General features: G+C 36.2%; 1 protein-coding gene across 8 annotated transcripts in view; it reads right to left on the reverse strand.

The window, feature by feature from the left end:
- The window catches only part of LOC143234221 (serine/threonine-protein kinase tousled-like 2), a 110950-nt gene that overhangs the window by 61906 nt on the left and 30331 nt on the right, over window positions 1-18713 (reverse strand). The window lies entirely within an intron of this gene.

Below are 18713 nucleotides of genomic sequence, written 5' to 3' on the forward strand. Positions count from 1 at the left end.
ACATTCCGACAAAGTGTGAGAACTACAGTTTTGACCTTAGGTTTACGTAAGGTTAATGGACTCACTGAAAAATATATTTTTAGGCGATTTCGTTAAACTTCTGTAACTATAAATCTGGTACAATCATGTTCTAACTTGGTATAATTATGTTTAATGAATACGGTATAACACTATTCTAACAAATCTGGCATAATCATGTTCAAACAAAAATGGCATAATCATGTTCGAATAAATCTGGTATGATCATATTCTAATAAGTCCGAATGTCACACTTGAACACCTACAGGTACAAGTTTGTAATCGAGTCTGTTTCTAGAAAAAACAAGATACACTACTGAATTGTCACTTCGTAAAGTTGTCAATACGTAAAAAAACTATGGTTTACCTCAGCTTCCAAAATAACCCTTCTTTTCAGATAATACACATTCCATTTTCATATATCATTACATTTCAGTCCAATACACATTTTAACGATGAAACGACTACTTCTTAGGATTATAACGATTTAAAAACACGTAAAAGCACACAAGAGTTGTTGCTACGGTCATACGACAGTGTCCAAGTGTTTATAGTTTGAAAATTAACGAAAGGTAAGATAACAAGGAAAGAAGATCACATGTGACGTAGCTGTAACGATAAACTACAATTAACTACTACAAAAAAAAAAAAACTGAAAAAATAACAAACACGAGTGGTGTACACGAAAATTAGCCTAACTTACTACACATAAAATATTTAAACGTGCTTATATTAATACATGTATGTCCTTCGGCCATTCAAATTTTCACTGTATCTAAACATTTGCTGTTTATCACACAAGCTAGAAAGTTATACACTAAAGCCAGTAAAATATTATCAATTAATATCATAAACGAACAAACAATCAAAAGTCTCGATATAGAAACACTTTCAAACCATGAGCCATTTCAATCGTACACGTTACGCCATTTTCTTATTGTTACCCAAACCCCTACAGGCTAAAATAAATGATGTTGACAAGTTTTTAATTCTACCAATAAAGCAAAAATACAAAGTCGGCGTAAATAATTCGAACCATGTTGGTAAATTTATAAATATGTAAATCTACAGACAGTTCCAATTACAGTTATCATGACACCAGAATACGTGTGCATATTATTGTTTATTATGTAAAGAACTTTCTTGTGCTGCTTCTAGATTAATTTCAAAAATAGATGATTATAAAAAAATAACAACTCGTGAAAACATCTACGAAAGCATTGAACACTTGTGCAAAGAACAAGTTTCACTGTACGTTATGTGTGCGTATGTCTATATATATGTACACACACACATACATATATCAATAGAAACTATACAGCCTCAACCCCCTCTACACAAGTTAAGCAAAGCGAACCAACCTGGAGTCTTTGTCCCCATTGCTTCATCGCTGATTCAAAAGCTACTTTATTTCTTACGCACACTTGTTACTTATTTACCCCATCAATACCCTACAAATGTTTTCCTGTATTTCTTTTTTTTTTTTTTCTTATCGGGATTTCTAACTCATCTTCATTGGCGAATAGAAGAACGGCTTCTTTTTATCACCCTTGATTTTATACTTAGAAACTCACAGCTACAACAACTGCTTACAACCGAGCAGTGGACCAAGAGAACCGATAGGAAGATTGTTACAGAACAATTCATTTGAACTAACAGTGTCACAACAACATGCACAACTACTACTACCAGTCTGTGGGCTAGGGAGTAGCACCCGACTGTGGAACAACAACAAATGAAATTCTACAGGGTGTTCGGTAAGTCACTGTGCAGATTTGTAGTCATATTTTATTCAGTCTATTTCAAGCCAGCAACTGATAGTGGTGTTTAGAAACAAAATAAGAAGGATCCAGGCCTGTATTGATGCCAACGGGGGTCCCTTTCAACACTGGTTATAACTGTCATTCATATTTACCTCCTGTGTTCTATATTGAAACATGTCTGTTAATAAATATATAAGTGCACAGTGACTTTCCGAACACCCTGTAGAATGTCATTTGTCAATTTTAAACTGTAGCGTTTGACAACGACAGATCTGCATTACGGCTGGTATGGGTATCAACACTTTTACTGATCTGGTATGGGTATCAACACTTTTACTGATCTGGTATGGGTATCAACACTTTTACTGATAAGCTGAGAACAACGTAATTTTAAACTGTAGCATTTGACAACGATAGATCTGCATTACGGCTGGTATGGGTATCAACACTTTTACTGATAAGCTGAGAACAACGTTTCAACCTTCTTAGGTCATCTTCAGGGTAAAGAAGAGAGTTTACGAGTGACCGTTGCCGGACGCATGTCTTAGGGATGAGAGTATAAACGAATACGGGATTGCAGGGGCGTTGCAATTGGATGTTAGGTTATTAATTAGTATAGGTATAAAGTTGTTCCTTAATTAGTATAGGTATATAGGTATAAAGTTGTTCCTTTATACTGGTTTAATTTTGGTTTCATTTGCTGTGTAAGTTGAACTTCTTTAATTTTGTGTTTAAGGAAGGTCGAAACGTTGTTCTCTGTTTATCAATAAAAGTGTTAATACCCATGCCAGCCGTTCTGAAATACATTTTTATTTCAAGTGGATTTGTTTGTTTGTTTTTTTTAATTTCGCGCAAAGCTACAAAGGGACTATCTGCACTAGCCGTCCATAATTTAGCAGTGTAAGACTAGAGGGAAAACAGCTAGTCGTCACCACCCACCGCCAACTCTTGGACAACTCTTTTACCAACGAATAGTGGGATTGACCGTCACATTATAACGCCCCCACGGCTGAAAAGGCAAGCATGTTTGGTGCAACTGGGATTCGAACCCGCAACCCTCAGATTACGAGCCGCACGCCTTAACCCACCTGGCCATGTGGGTTTATCATCATCAAGAAATCTGCATTATGTTACTGTAGGACAAACAAAGAACAGGGTTTGAAGTTCCCATTGTACACACATTCTTTATCATTCAGTACTGGCATGTTTGGTATCATCCATAAGTATTGAAACATAGGCATTTTCAATAGCCCCAGAGGGGTGATGTTTGGTGACCTTACCCACAAGGAGAACTGTCTGCCGTGGTTCCTTTTTTATATAACATGCTTCATGATTCCTTGAAATTCTTTATATAATTCAAGAAAACATTCGAATCAAATTAAAGATCGGAAAAAATAGAGTTAAAAATCAAATAAAATATATAATGTCGTATTTCAAGTTGTTGCAAATTATTGTTATATATGTCGTTAACCCTAACACATTTGTATTCATCCAGTTTAATGACTCCTGCAAAGAGAAGGCCATTTAGACGTTGTTGTAATTACAAATGATTATATGAAGGTTATTTTTAAAATGCTGTCAGTAAATCAAAATGTTTCTCAAACGAGTTCCCATTAATTACCAGCATCGCTGATGTCATCTTCGGAGTGAAGTATTCATATGTTATATTTGACAAACATATAAAAAAAAATCTCGTAGAATCGACTCTCAACCATGCGTTTTCAGTACAAGAACACTTGGATACGGTAAAGTCGCATATTTTTTCCACATGGAAATTTGACAGTTTCTCCTCGATACATGCATCTGTAGTGTTGATCTGTGTGAAGGTAATAAATTCATGTCGATAGCGTCAGAGTTTAACAGCAAATAACCTCTTCCTGTTCTGAACTTTTAGTGTGCCACGTCGTACTGACATTTGTTGATATTGAGTCACGATGGTTTTCTATACAAGCAACATACAAATTGTCCCAGTTTACCCAGAAAGGGGTTTGTTACTCTGTATTTAACGTTAACATTTCGAATGTTGCGATAACCTGTTATTTCTTAAAATGATTTATTTTGCCTATCCTCAGATACTCGTGGTATCACTGTATATTTTGTGAGATATTTCACGCATTATGAACCAAAACTTTTTTTTTTTGGTACAAATCAAGCTGAAATAAAAACTACCTCTTTTCAGCGTACAGAATCTACTTAGCTAATTGGTATATACGAGGTACAACAAGATTGAGCCAGTAAATGGTTATCTGCATATAATTTTGTGGCGGGTACTGAGAAGAGGGTGTAAAGCCCTACGTTATTTCTACATCGACTAATTATAACTAAAATAACCAATCTATAACTTTAAATAAAAAAAAATTATTCATAGTAGTCTGTAACACAGTCCAACTGTTTCACCCTTGGCAAATCAGAAAATACCTTTAAAAACATTTTTCAAATGTACAAGTGAAACTACTGCGATGTCGTCATTGTGACGTCACACAATGCTCCAGTAATTTTTTTTTTCAGTAACATCATTTTGGTACTAAACTTGATATCTTTTTTTATATATAAGTGGTGATGTCTCATCTTCTAAATACTGTATATGTTACCATGTAAACTTGGCCTTCTAACTCATAAGTATTAACGTTTAAAACTGGCAAAGAAGTTGATTTTATGTTTTCATATGAGGACCTTTGAAAATATCAGTCTTGATAAATCCCTACGGGGAAGTGGAGTTTACCTTTTTTGGCTTGTAGGCTATATTTAGAAGCGACTAGAAGTCTAATGGAGGACTATCCTTTTCATACCCAGACATGTTTTTAAGCTAGGAGTAATTCCACAACCACTAAGCCTAAACATTTCTTAATGCTCTAAATGTTCTAAGAGCTCCACACATCATCGTTACAGAACTAACAAGTCTGTAAATGGATTGTTACACACACACAAGTGCAACAGCTAAACGTTATTATTAACAGCAAAAGAGAGAGGAAGAAAAGGTTAATTACACTAAAATCAAAAAAGATACCCACCATTCAGATTAGAAAACTATTGAATATATAAAGAAAACAGTCACTTCAAGTCACAAGTTAAAATTGCCATAGTACTCGTTATATATTTTTGTAATATTTTTCTTGTAAGTTTTTCTATATATAATTTTCTGAACTAATTTAAATAACTTGTCCTCATGTTTATAAGATCACAAATGGCATTTAAACCACAAGATATCACCATCTTCTTCTTCATATAAATTTACAATTAGTGCATTTTCTACAAGATATCCATAGAAAAAAGATATTTAAGGAAATATGAAGAAGAAACTTTAAAAGTCTAAACGTTTGGGGCCTAACTTGGATTACAGCTACTGGTGACTGTATGAATACTAATCGACATAATTACTACCCTGCCGCTCTTTAGGAATTGATAACAAGAGAAAAACACGAAACGCGTTTAAGTTTGCCAACAATTGTAATCGACGAGCTAAAATACAATTCATTTTACAAGCACAGAAATAAGACGAAATTAATTAAAACAGCCTTAACTGTAAATACAAAAAACTACGAAAATCCAAGGGTCGCTCTTAAGAGTTTCCACACCTAAGAAAATAATCATTTTATTTCAAATTTTAAACAACACTTCGCTACCTTGTATTACGTCTGTATCCGATCACAGTCTCGCGCTCAAAACCTATTACCAGCACCAAGTTACCTAAAAGACAGTTACTGCAAGCAAAGTGTCCACTGCCAGTGTGAAAACACTGCCCAACATAATAAATACTTTGTCAGTGCATGAAATATTACTGTAAATCAATCCAGAGGCCAACATTACCAAACGTCTTTAAGGTGGCAGAATATTTAAGTATACAGCTTGTATGTGTTTATGTGTTTTTCTTATAGCAAAGCCACATCGAGCTATCTGCTGAACCCACCGAGGAGAATCGAACCCCTGATTTTAGCGTTGTAAATCCGTAGATTTACCACTGTACTAGCGGGGGGTGTATACAGCTTTCAGATGCTGAATATCTTATTATTACTTTTATACGGTGTGGACATCTAAACCTTCATTTATACAAAATAACAATACCAATCCAACACTGGATGGTTTCCATACTGTTATATTAAACGGGAACGTACCAATAAAGGATGTTAGATTTATGTTTGTGATTTTAATAATAGTTACACACTGATGACAGTTTAAACTTCCGTGACAAAACTTATGAGGTCAATTCCCAGCTAAAGCAATAAGTGTGTTCACTTTTCTGAGTTGAAGGTGTATTTCACACTGTTCTTAATATAGTCTCGAGTTGTTCTGAGAAGTTTTATGTTCTCTTCTCAACGATTGGCATTTTACAGGTGCTGAAAGTAGTTTTACATTACAATGGACAGAAGAGGTGTCGAAGACCTCTGACGTAGGCTGCCTTTGCAGAAAAGAAATGAAGTCTGTTTTGAAATTCTCACTGAAAAGAATTTTGCAATCAGAGTTTATAATATTCTAAAACACTGAAACAAAAATGGAGAGCATTGTGAAGAGTTAATGGTATAGGAAGCTTTACCAGTTTTATCTAGAAGTTTAGTACAGCAAAGGAACTGATACAGAAAATGGAGGACACTGAACGGTGTTATTTTAAACCTACACATGGCTAGAGTCAAAGGAAAATCCAATCTTTCACATCACAGCGCACCAAGAAATTTTGAGATGTGCAAATACCGGAAAGTATAACTTGAAATCTGGTGAACGAATGAATAACCTCATGGTTGCTAATACAGTTATTGTTGGGGAATTGGACGTCTATGCTGTTGAAGCTCTTTCTCTTGTCCTCCACGAGTGTGAACCTCTACAAATTAACTACACCACAAATAAGGAATTTGGAAAAAGAAATCCTCATCTTTACAAAAATTTCATCCATGGTCACTTCGTTGTGAAGAGTAAAAAAAAAGAAATTTCAAAGACGCTTAATATGAAATTGGAATAAACGATATAAAGATCACAGAAGGATGCGAAGAGGTAAAAGCTCAAGTGGAAAACGAATGCAATTTAATTAGTAATAAATCATACACCGATAGTTGCTGATCTTTTTGAGAACGTTCTAACCCCTCAGAATCTAAAACTGACAAAATGGAAGAGTATCTTGTTTAACTTTACCACCTAAAAACCTTCACCAACCTGAACTATTACATGTACAGAAACACGAAGCAACTATTAACTTAACTACCAGCTGTATTCCTAGAAGGTCATATCATCTGAACGGTTTTTGTTTTAACTTTTCTGGTCTAGAGTATATCAATGTGTTGGATGACTTGTATATCACATGATTATGAATGGTATGAAAGTGATGGATACCTTCTACATGACAGGTGTTTAGGCAAAGTTTGATTGTGTTCATGCATCGATTGTGAAAACATGACGTGTACTGTTTTTTGTTTACATTTAAACGGAATTTAAAGACATGTGTAAGTTATCTCAAAAATATACGTCAACTTCATTTTGTTACTGTTTAGTTCATTAAAATAGTTCTGCAAATCTCGGAATTAAAAGTAGAATAAGTTTCAAATAATTTTAGTTTTATCCGCTAGGCTTCTTTCAATAAAAAGATATTTTAGGAATGACAAAACCCAAATTGAATTTTAAAATTACTGTTTTATTACACAGCGCACTTTTTTCATCTCACGGTTACAAAATAACTTATATTACTCTACTTAAACCCCAAAATATCTACCAACGTGCAATGGCTCATGAGATTTAATATTTTCTTACTTGGATAGCCGCCATTTTGGAAAGCCGCAAATTGCTTTTGTTAATTGCTTAGCGAAGCTTTTCTGGACGCCAAGAGGGGCCCTTAAAAACAACTGAAAATTCCAATGGATGGCCTAACCGAGATTCAGGGCTAATTATGAATAGCAGATTGAAAACGAGGTTCGTTCTCCAAACACTGTACGAAACTTTCGGACTTGACTGAAATTTGTTAGATTTGTTCGAAGTAAGTAATGAGCATTAAAACATTCTATATTCGAAACGGAAACAAACAAAACAACAACAAACAAGTTAATTAGCAACTTCAATCAATAAAGTGGGGCCGTTTGATATTTCTAATAGCAAAATTCTAAATTAACGTTTGAATCTAATCCATTTTGTAGATTAAATATGTATTAGAATAATGTTCCTTTACTCTAATATAATACCAGACGCCAACATACTAAATTCATTTCATAAACCTGTGGGGAAGGGTCATTATTTTAAACGGTAATTTATAACATATCGGATATTATCATATAGTTTGATAAATATTCGAGTATTCCTATCAAATTAGTTTTCACGGCTATCTTTAAGCAAGTTGATCCACCTCTTCCACGGACAAACTACTACATCTTTCAATCAGTAGTGGTATAAGAACATAATGTCATTCCTATGTCGGTTCAGCTGTCTTTTGTTACTTTTCAAATTAGAATTGTTTTCGACTGAAATCTCTCTACATAAATAATTTAGTATTGAATTATGCACCGTTTGCGAATGAAATTTGTTTGTTTTTGAATTCGCGCAAAGCTACTCGAGGACTATCGAGGCTAGCCGTCCCTAATTTAGTAGTGTAAGACTAGAGGGAAGGCAGTTAGTCATCACCACCCACCGCCAACTCTTGGGCTACTCTTTTACCAACGAATAGTCACATTATAACGCCCTCACAGCTGGAAAGGCGAGTATGTTTTGTGCAACGGGGATGCGAACCCGCAACCCTCAGATTACGAGTCGCATGCTTTAACCCACCTGGCCATGCCGGGCCGGCAAATGAAGTACTTTCAGTTCTTAATTATAAAAAATGGTCAAGACCACCAGCAATCCAATCACATTTACTGGTATAGGTTACCATTGAATACCAGGTCTAATTAACTCATCTAACATTGTTGCAATAGCGAATACAAGTATGCTAAAATTAATCCATCAACGTCTACTCACTTTTATGAAGGTCAGTGATAAAGCAAATATGAATATTCTGACATCTGCTAACTATTCAGTCCTAAATTTGACGTATTTGAGTGCTAATATACGATTGCAGAGAACAAACAGAAAAATGCACCATCTTTGTAGTCGGCTTCTCGCTCCACTGCTTAAGAGCCCATCTAAAAATCACCAACAATAAATAATAATGTTTTTCAAGCACGGTTTTAACGTTCTGTGAGACAGTGGTGAAATACCTATGAATTCAAACCAGAAAGGCAACTGGCTGAATCATCGTAATTTCAATAAATACAACAACTTTATTCGTGTTTTTCATATCAACCAAATGTTTAGAATTCAAACAATAAAAACAGCATCCCAATAAAACACAGCCGCACCATAAACATCTCGTTAGTAATTACAATACTTCTTTATAACTTAAAATTCCAATACGATACCTGACCGATTAAGTTAATCAATGTGTCAACACCACGTCAAATTTTTACTGAATACAAAAACTAATAAAACGTACAAGGTGTTCTATAATTTAAGTTCACATTGCCAATGCCAATTATGTAAGCATTTTGTAACCACTAGATCAAACTAGTTTTACACATCCAAGTTTAAACTACGAGACGCCAGGTAGAATTTTCCAACTTCAATCCTAAATTGCCTTCAAAAACAAGTACTAAAAACAAAACTTTCAATCTTCTTTTAAATTGTTAAAAACATTCAACTGTGCTAGTATGGCGATAATTACATAAGTAACGCACAGTTTGACTGTTTTTGAATTTCACACACTGTGTTTCCAAAAGATGCCTTCCTGTTGTATAATAACACAAGAATGTATAAGAAGGATTTGTTTGTTTTGAATTTCACACACTGTGTTTCCAAAAGATGCCTTCCTGTTGTATAATAACACAAGAATGTATAAGAAAGATTTGTTTGTTTTGTTTTGAATTTCACACACTGTGTTTCCAAAAGATGCCTTCCTGTTGTATAATAACACAAGAATGTATAAGAAAGATTTGTTTGTTTTGTTTTGAATTTCGCGCAAAGCTACTCGAGAGCTATCTGCGCCAACCGTCCCTAATTTAGCAGTGTTAGACTCGAGGGAAGGCAGCTAGTCATCAACACCCACTGCCAACTCTTCGGCTACTCTTTTACCAACGAATAGAGGTTTTGACCGTCACATTATAACGCTCCCATGGCTAAAAGGGTGAGTATGTTTGGTGCGACATGGATTCGAACCCGCTACTCTCGGATTACGAGTCAAGTGCCTCAACCACTTGGCCATGCCCTGTCTCCACGATGTCACGATGTCTGCATGCTTTGTAAGAACATATGTTGAATACTTTTCTTTCTTTCGCCCATATAACAGTATTTTTTACATTACCTCCAAATTAAGGAAAATGCAGTAATGCCAAAACTTGACTGAACGTAATATTCTTCAAATAACAGTTAGTAACAGGAATCAGACAAGAAAGTTTTACCGCTGATGGATAAGTATTTGGTATTTTCACCTAGACGATACATTTTGCGACACATAGGCTAAGCAGCCACGTCGAAGACTACAAGGTTCAGGCATAGCTTTTACGTTTTTTGAAACACTTACCAGATGGAGAGAAACTAATCAGTAGCTCTCCGCTTAAACGGCTACTCTTAACCGATAAGGCGTGCGACTCGTAATCCGAGGGTCGCGGGTTCGCGCCCGCGTCGCGCTAAACATGCTCGCCCTCCCAGCCGTGGGGGTGTATAATGTGACGGTCAATCCCACTATTCGTTGGTAAAGAGTAGCCCAAGAGTTGGCGGTGGGTGGTGATGACTAGCTGCCTTCCCTCTAGTCTTACACTGCTAAATTAGGGACGGCTAGCACAGATAGCCCTCGAGTAGCTTTGTGCGAAATTTCCAAACAACCAAATCTTAACCGATCAGCAGGACTGAATGTCACTCATAAACTATCTAAAAGAATTAGGAATACTCAACAGGTGGCTCGAACCTTAGTGCTTCTTAACCGTAGCTCAAATACAGATCTAGTTTCAGATACAGCAAATAACGTATATACAAAATTCGCGAATAAGAAACGTGTAAGAATTCTGTAAGTACTGTAACTATTGTCAAAACAACAGTCTACAATGGTAATTCTAAAATCAAATATTTTTACTCTAACTGTGGCTAACAATAATTAAATATATTACATACCGGTCGCATCTTACAGCATTTGGCATTTTAGATAAATGTGAGAAAACCTTCACTTCTTATGTTTCTTGTTTAATAATGACTATTAACTCATACTGATAACGTTAGAGACGTTTATCTAACTTCACCTGATCCTCGTTTAAACCTCAGTAAATTATCAGATGAAGTGGGTCTTGCTCAAGCATTTTTTACGTATCACCCAACTCGTCTCTCTTTCCTTAAATTTAAAACAGCTTAAAGTGCAAGTCCAACAATTCCGAATTCCAGGACCGACTAGCATACTCGAATAGGTTGTTGCTCGATTTCTTGTTTGTTTGTGGTTAAGCACAAAGCTATTTAGGGGGCTATATGCGTTCTGTTCACGAGAGGTATCGAAACCAGGTTTCTGGTGTTATAAGTCTATAGACTAAACCAATGTTCTAGCCATCATTTTAAGCTTGTGGTTAATAGTTTCGTTAAGAGAAATTTGCAAAGATGTAACTAAATATTTCGTTTGTTTGTTTTTGAATTTCGCGCAAAGCTACACGAAAGCTATCTGCGCTAGCCGTCCCTAATTTAGCAGTGTAAGACTAGAGGGTAGGCAGCTAGTCATCACCACCTACTGCTAACTCTTGGGCTACTCTTTTACCAACGAATAGTACGATTGATCGTAACATTATAACGCTCTCACGGCTGAAAAGGGGAGCATGTTTGGTGCGACGAGGATGCGAACCCGCGACCCTTAGATTACGAGTTGCACGCCTTAACCTACCTGGCCGTGCCTAATGCATATTTAGTTTTAAAGTACTAACATAAGTTGCTGTGTCTCTCAGACTCTATAAACAGAAATCAATAATCGAAACAAATCGTTAAAACGCATACATACATAACTATTAATACATTTAATGGAAAATTAAGTCTAATAACAAATAGTAGATTGGTTTGTTTCCAGTTTCACGCAAAGCTACATGAGAGCTATCTTTGCTAGTTGTCCGTAATTCAGAAGTGTAAGCCAAGAGGGAAAGCAGCTAATCATCGCCAAACTCTCGGGCTATTGTTTCACCAACGAATAGTGGGATTGACTCTCACATTATAACGTCCCCACGGCTGAAATGGCAAGCATGTTTGTTGTGACGGGGATTCAAATCCGCAACCTCGGATTACAAGTCGAGTTCCTTAACCACCGGTCCATGCTGTGTACGAATTGTAGAGCCAAGGCAACAACTGAGCATCATTACGTACAGTTTCGAAACGTTCATAAAAGCTGTTTATCTTTGCTCCACTGTTCATACGTTACTGTATTACAAAATATATCACTATATGTACACTGTGTATGTTTTAAGAAACTTCAGACAGAAAATGCTACACCCAGCAGTACACCTAACACTTTATCGTGAGAATCACAAGTTCAATTTACAAATTCTCGCGACTTGCGTGACTGTTGACGAATGCGTGATAATCCATTACCTATTAAACATTACAAAACAACACGGTTGATTCCAAGTTGAAAAATACAAATTAATTGAAATCGGATACGCTGTCGAAAACACGGAAGAGTTTCTAGTTTTAAAACATGGATAATTTGTAGAGTTTAAATATGAATTTAACATCAAACAAACGAGGAATCACAGCGTGCACGAGAACAAATAAATATTAATAAAAAAAGCAACTTCATAATAAATGTTACTTCAGCTGTAAATATCAGAAACGTTCAAAACATACATTTTTACTCAGGAGCAACGACTGCTTACAAAAGGTCAACATAAACGTACTAATTTCACGCTCGTTTCATGTATTTTTTATTTTAAAAAAACAGGTATGTGAAACATCACACTTGAAAGCTGTAGTTCGTCGATTTTGAGTTTTGTCTTTTGTCTACCGGTTTAGTGAAGTTTATGTAAAACCACAAGCCATATGCTCCAGTTTTCAGTGAGAGCCACTGGCACCCACGAATGTTATCAGATAATATCCAACAAACTTTCTCAATGACAACTAAGTGTGTTAACCAAATCATTTTAACCACTTCACACGCTCTAGCCTAACAGGAAGAGTACGTGAGGTACAAATGATGACACAAAGGGAAAAGCCATAGTTTGTTTGTTTTTGAATTTCGCGCAAGGACACACGAGAGCTATCTGCGCTAGCCGTCCCTAATTTAGCAGTGTAAGACTAGAGGGAAGGCAGCTAGTCATCACCACCCACCACCAACTCTTGGGCTACTCTTTTACCAACGAAAGGTTGGGTTGACCGTCACGTTACAACGCCCACACGGCTGAAAGGGCGAGTATGTTTGGAGCGACGGGGATTCTAACCCGCGACCCTCAGATGAAGAGTCGAGAGCCTTAACCACCTGGCTATAATAAACGTGTTGTTCATAACTCTTTTTCTTGTTTTTTCACAATGAACTAGCTACCTACACTATGCTCCAATAATCAGACCAAACATTTCAGAGTAAATAATGTTGCCAAAAAATACAATATCCAGATACAAAAAGACGTTTCATAAGTCATTTAATTCACAATTAGAAATGCAATACAATGTTTAAAAATAGCATATTTCCATCTATTTTATATTTTACTAAGAGTGTAAATAACCGTAGTTTCTTCTGCATTGTTTTTTTTTATGCTATTATCAGTAACACTGTGTGAAAACTGCCTGGTACTATCAGAAATAAGTACTTTGTTGTTTTGGATATTCGCTATAAAAGTCTTTCCTACGCTAACCGTCCCTAATTTTAAGTGTAAATTTCAACTACTCCCACTTGTTTTAAGTTGGTAAAAAAAGTTGTTCTGTAGCATATCCCTTTCCAAAGGCTGTAATTTAAGTAAGCATGCCCGGCCCGGCATGGCCAGGTGGGTTAAGGCGTTCGACTCATAATCCAAGGGTCGCGGGATCGAATCCCCGTCGCACCAAATATGCTCGCCCTTTCAGCAGTTGGGGCTTTATAATGTGACGGTCAATCCCACTATTCAGTGGTAAAAGGGTAGCCCAAGAGTTGGGAGTGGGTGGTGATGACTAGCTGCCTTCCCTCTAGTCTTACCCTGCTAAATTATAAACGGCTAGCGCAGATAACCCTCTTGTAGCTTAGCGCGTAATTAAAAAACAACAACAAAAAGTAAACATGTTGTTTGTGTTGCTGAATTTCATGCGAAGCTAGTCGAAGGCTATCTGCACTTGTTGTTCCTAATTTTTAAAAGATAAACTAAAGAGTGTGTGTTTTCTTACAGCAAAGCCGCATCAGGTAATCTGCTGTGTCCACCGAGGGAAATCAAGCCCTGATTCTAGCGTTGTAAAGCCGAAGACTTATCGCTGTCCCAGTGGGAGACACCAACAAACTAACGACGATGCAACAAATCAACACTACTTATCGCCAACTCTTGGGCCATTCTTTAGGAATAGTGCAATTGACCATTGCATCATAAAATCCTCAGTTGAAAGCTCAAGTGCGTTCGGTGATAGGCTGACAAAAAGATAGGATGGCAGCCAGTCAAGAGCAGCTACGGCGAATTCTTGGACTACTGCAATCGAATTGTAGGATCTGACAGTTTCTCCTATACACATTAACTATCTCAAACCATGAAACATCGGATATATAGTCCAAGCATGTAAACTACACTATGCTTTCCCACTATACAAAATATACTGTACGTAAGGCTACCTGAAGCCCACAAGTTCTTTTCACCACCAACTTTCCGTGCATCACTTTGTTGTAAGTTTCATTATAAAGAAAGCGCTGCTTATGATTTTTCTAAAAACAGATTAACTGACAGAAGTTATTATCTATCAAAAATTTCTGTGAAAAGTCCAGCTTTTTAACGTCCTTCTACTCCGAGTTTCACTTACATTTACCAGTAGAGTATGTCAAACAAACTCAATCGATCCTAATTAACAAACACAAATTTGGTGAACATAAACATCAGTACTTCGGTTTTACAACAACTTCAATGAACTAACATAAAGTACCTTCACTCTGCTTGAGGTTCAAAGGTCCCCAAGGTACAGATTAACCTTCTCCATTATCTCCAATCACTCCTACAGCCATTCCAAAGGAAGACCAAGTTCAAAAATAAACCTTTCAGGACACCCTTTTGGAATATTTGAGCATGTGCGTCTTGTTTGGTCCCGCTAACTTCCCGGAAGGGGCAGAAATATGGTTTCACAGTAGCGACTCTGAAAAACCACTCCAGAACCCACTTCCCCCACCACGACTGGGTTACGTTATGAGTGCAATTTAACCCCCAACTCTTGGCATACCTTTGTAAAGGGACTACGACGTATAAATAAGGATACCCTTAAGACACCCCATGTCCACGTGCAAACTTTGATCCTGCTAGCTTCAAAACTGTGAAACGAGTTCGTGGAAAAGGACAAACAATTCATTAAACGCACAGCGTAACTTGCTATATGACGTAATGACTTGTTTGCGTTTCCATCACTGTTTAAGATGAGTAAACAGGCACATTCATGAATAGATAACTGACGCTGACAAGAAAGAAAGAGTTAAATCAATCTCTTGCCTGTCTCTTGGCCTGAACTTTATCTCACATTACGTAACGATAAAAACTTTAATATTACAATACAAATGGAAGTTTGCTCTGTCTTCATGCTTAATACTGTATCTTACCTAATTCTTAAGCCTAAAAAAAAAACTTCTCACATTATATACTGATCAAAACGTTAATATTACAATGCAAATGGGAGATTATTCTATTCTTCCTTGATATTTACTGTGGAACGTGTCTGTAGAAATCAGTGTCAAACAAAATATCAGCATTTCTTATACCTCATGCACTACGTATCAATGAACGGCTCAGTACAACGTTCGAGTAAAAACCAAAATCAACGTATTTTTATTTTGCGATGACAGTACAGAAGTAACAGAATTTATTTCTCAACGCAGAACATCTGTCAGATCTAACCCAGATCTGCATCGTTCGATACTATCATGTTTTTGATAGTCTTCCACATTTCATTAAATTAGATGTCTAGCTAATCCTCTTTGTCCACTCGAGTGCAGATTCATTCGTGATAAAGTAATAAAATAAAGCTAATTCATTCGTAATAAACCTAAAGTTCAAATATGTTTAATATATTTATTAATATATTCTTTAAGATTATCCTTTTAGTCTATTCTTCATGTTGCTCAGGTGGATAGGACGATCGGCTCGTAATCTGAAGGTCGCGGGTTCAAATCTCCGTCCCACCAAACATACCAGCCCCATTCAGCCGTTGGGGCGTTACAAGTCCCAATCAATCCCACTATTGGCTGGCACAAGAATAGTCCTAGAGTTGGCGGCAGCTAGTGATGAGTAGTTGCCTTCCCTTTAGTCTTTCACAGTTAAAGACGGCTAAGTGTAGCTTTGCGCGAAATTCAAAACAAACAGTTTTTTCTGGCTGAAAGGAAACATCATACCAAAAATGTTCAGTACATGCGGTCACTATTACAATGAAACTTGCTGTATGACAAGCAAAAGAATTCCAGCAATTGATATAAAAAAGACAATATTAAATAGTAAATATTTATAGTATATATCATAGACTACACTTAATTTGAATTAAATGTGATTTCAATACGCTTTGTGAAGATTGTATAAAAAGTTAGTTCTTTGTTTCATTTATTCTCGCAAACTTACGTTAACTACGTAAGTTGTCAACTGATAGACTAGAAAAAAAAAATAGTCAAAAGCATCTATCGCCAATTCCTGTACTACTACTACTACTACTACTATCTAATAGTTGAATTTGACCATGGCTTACGTCCTCAAAATGCGAAGCGCCTATTCCGCGACAAAGATATGTAAACCACAAATTCTCGAATTCACAGTCCGGTGCCACACCTGGTCCATAAAAAATTAGTCAGTGCATTTATATCTAAAGAATGTCCTGAAACGAATACACCAAACAGACAGTTGAATAATTTGCAACAAATTTCAAAACATATTCTGAAGGTTTGTCAGCTGTATTTAAGTTAATTATTAATTTTATTACTTACATTATTTAACTCTATTATTTAATTGACCCCTTTTTTGAGTGACGTAACTCCTGAGGAGTTCCTCTGATTTAACCCCTTTAGACCTTTAGCTTTAGGTTATTTTTAAGCAAATGTCTGCTATAACAAACTAATGAGTATTGAGGAACTAAATCTTCGTATCCATGATTGTCTTATCCATTCCTACAGCTTTGTTAGAAAATGAATGTGTCATTAGAATCATGGATACGATTTTGTCTTATCCATTCCTACAGCTTTGTTGGAAAATGAATATGTCATCAGAATCGTGGACACGATTTTGTCTTATCCATTCCTACAGCTTTGTTGGAAAATGAATGTGTTATCAGAATCATGGATACGATTTTGTCTTATCCATTTCTACAGCTTTGTTGGAAAATAAATGTAATCAGAATCATGGATACGATTTTGTCTTATCCATTTCTACAGCTTTGTTGGAAAATAAATGTAATCAGAATCATGGATACGATTTTGTCTTATCCATTTCTACAGCTTTGTTGGAAAATGAATATGTCATCAGAATTTAAAAGCAGAATTAGACTGGTAATAGCTGATGATGGAAGATATGTAAGACGTTTATTAATGAAATGGAACTGTCGAACCTTCAGAACATATCTTGTTTTGAATTCCATTACATCAGATACTAAAAAATGTTATTAACCCTTCTTTCTGATATACGCATCAAATTTGGTACAGCTTGTATTATTATTATACTCAGTTTCCCTGAAAATGCACGCGGACTTTTGTCATCTAAATGTACATGCGTGACGCACTCAACGATGCAAACAAAATGCGGATACAAATATACTTTAGCATACATTGTTTACAACACATTAAAGATTTATCAGTTTTTCAAAAAAACTAAGTCTGACGTTAGAATAACATTACAAGTTTACTTATTAATAGTATTAATCATGGTAAAATTTAACCCTAACTAAATTGAAGGAAAAACATGCGTATATTACAATGTTAATTTATCGCACTTAATATTATTCTAAGAGTATTTAAAGAAAAAATGTTGCAATAGAGATACTACTTCAACAGTACATTTGTGCGTCTCTGCTAGTATATATAAACATATAACACAGAGATATAATAAACACTATCAAAACAAGGACAGAAGTGTCTTAATGTTCTTTATCACGCGCAACATACATCAATGAAGTTAAAGTAAAGAAAATGCGTTTTAGCTGCTACCAAGCAAATACATCAAGATCCATAGGTTTCTTATGAAATTTTGTGAGGATGTGTACAAAATTTTCGAAATGGGGGGGGGGGTGACTGAAGAAATTACGACAACTTCCTGTAAATCATGCCTTAATCGAAAGGGTTGTTTACTTCACGTCAATGAGAAGCAAACACACGAATATTCAGTATATGTACATATTTTAAGTAAAACTGAATAATACAGGAATAACGGGGATCTGCTAATGTCAATCCCCTTATCTGTTGATAAAAGAGTAGACCAAGAGTTGGCGGTGAGTGGTGATGACCAGCTACCTTTCATCTAGTCTTACACTGCTAAATTAGGGACGGCTAGTGCAGATAGCTCTCTCGTGTAGCATTGCGCAAAATTCAAAAACATATTAGCAGATCCCAGTTATTCATGTATTATTCAGTTTTACTTATTTTTGAATTTCGCGCAATGTTACACGAGGGCTTTCAGCGCTAGCCGTCTCTAACTTAGCAGTGTAAGACTAGATGGAAGGCAGCTGGTCATCACCACCCACCGCCAACTCTTGGACTGCTCTTTTATCAACAAATAAGGGGATTGACCGAAACATTATAACGCCTCCACGGCTGATATAGCGAGCATGTTTAGCGCTCTAACCACCTGG

The sequence above is a fragment of the Tachypleus tridentatus genome, chromosome 12 (assembly GCF_004210375.1).
Source record: "Tachypleus tridentatus isolate NWPU-2018 chromosome 12, ASM421037v1, whole genome shotgun sequence".
NCBI lineage: Eukaryota > Metazoa > Arthropoda > Merostomata > Xiphosura > Limulidae > Tachypleus > Tachypleus tridentatus.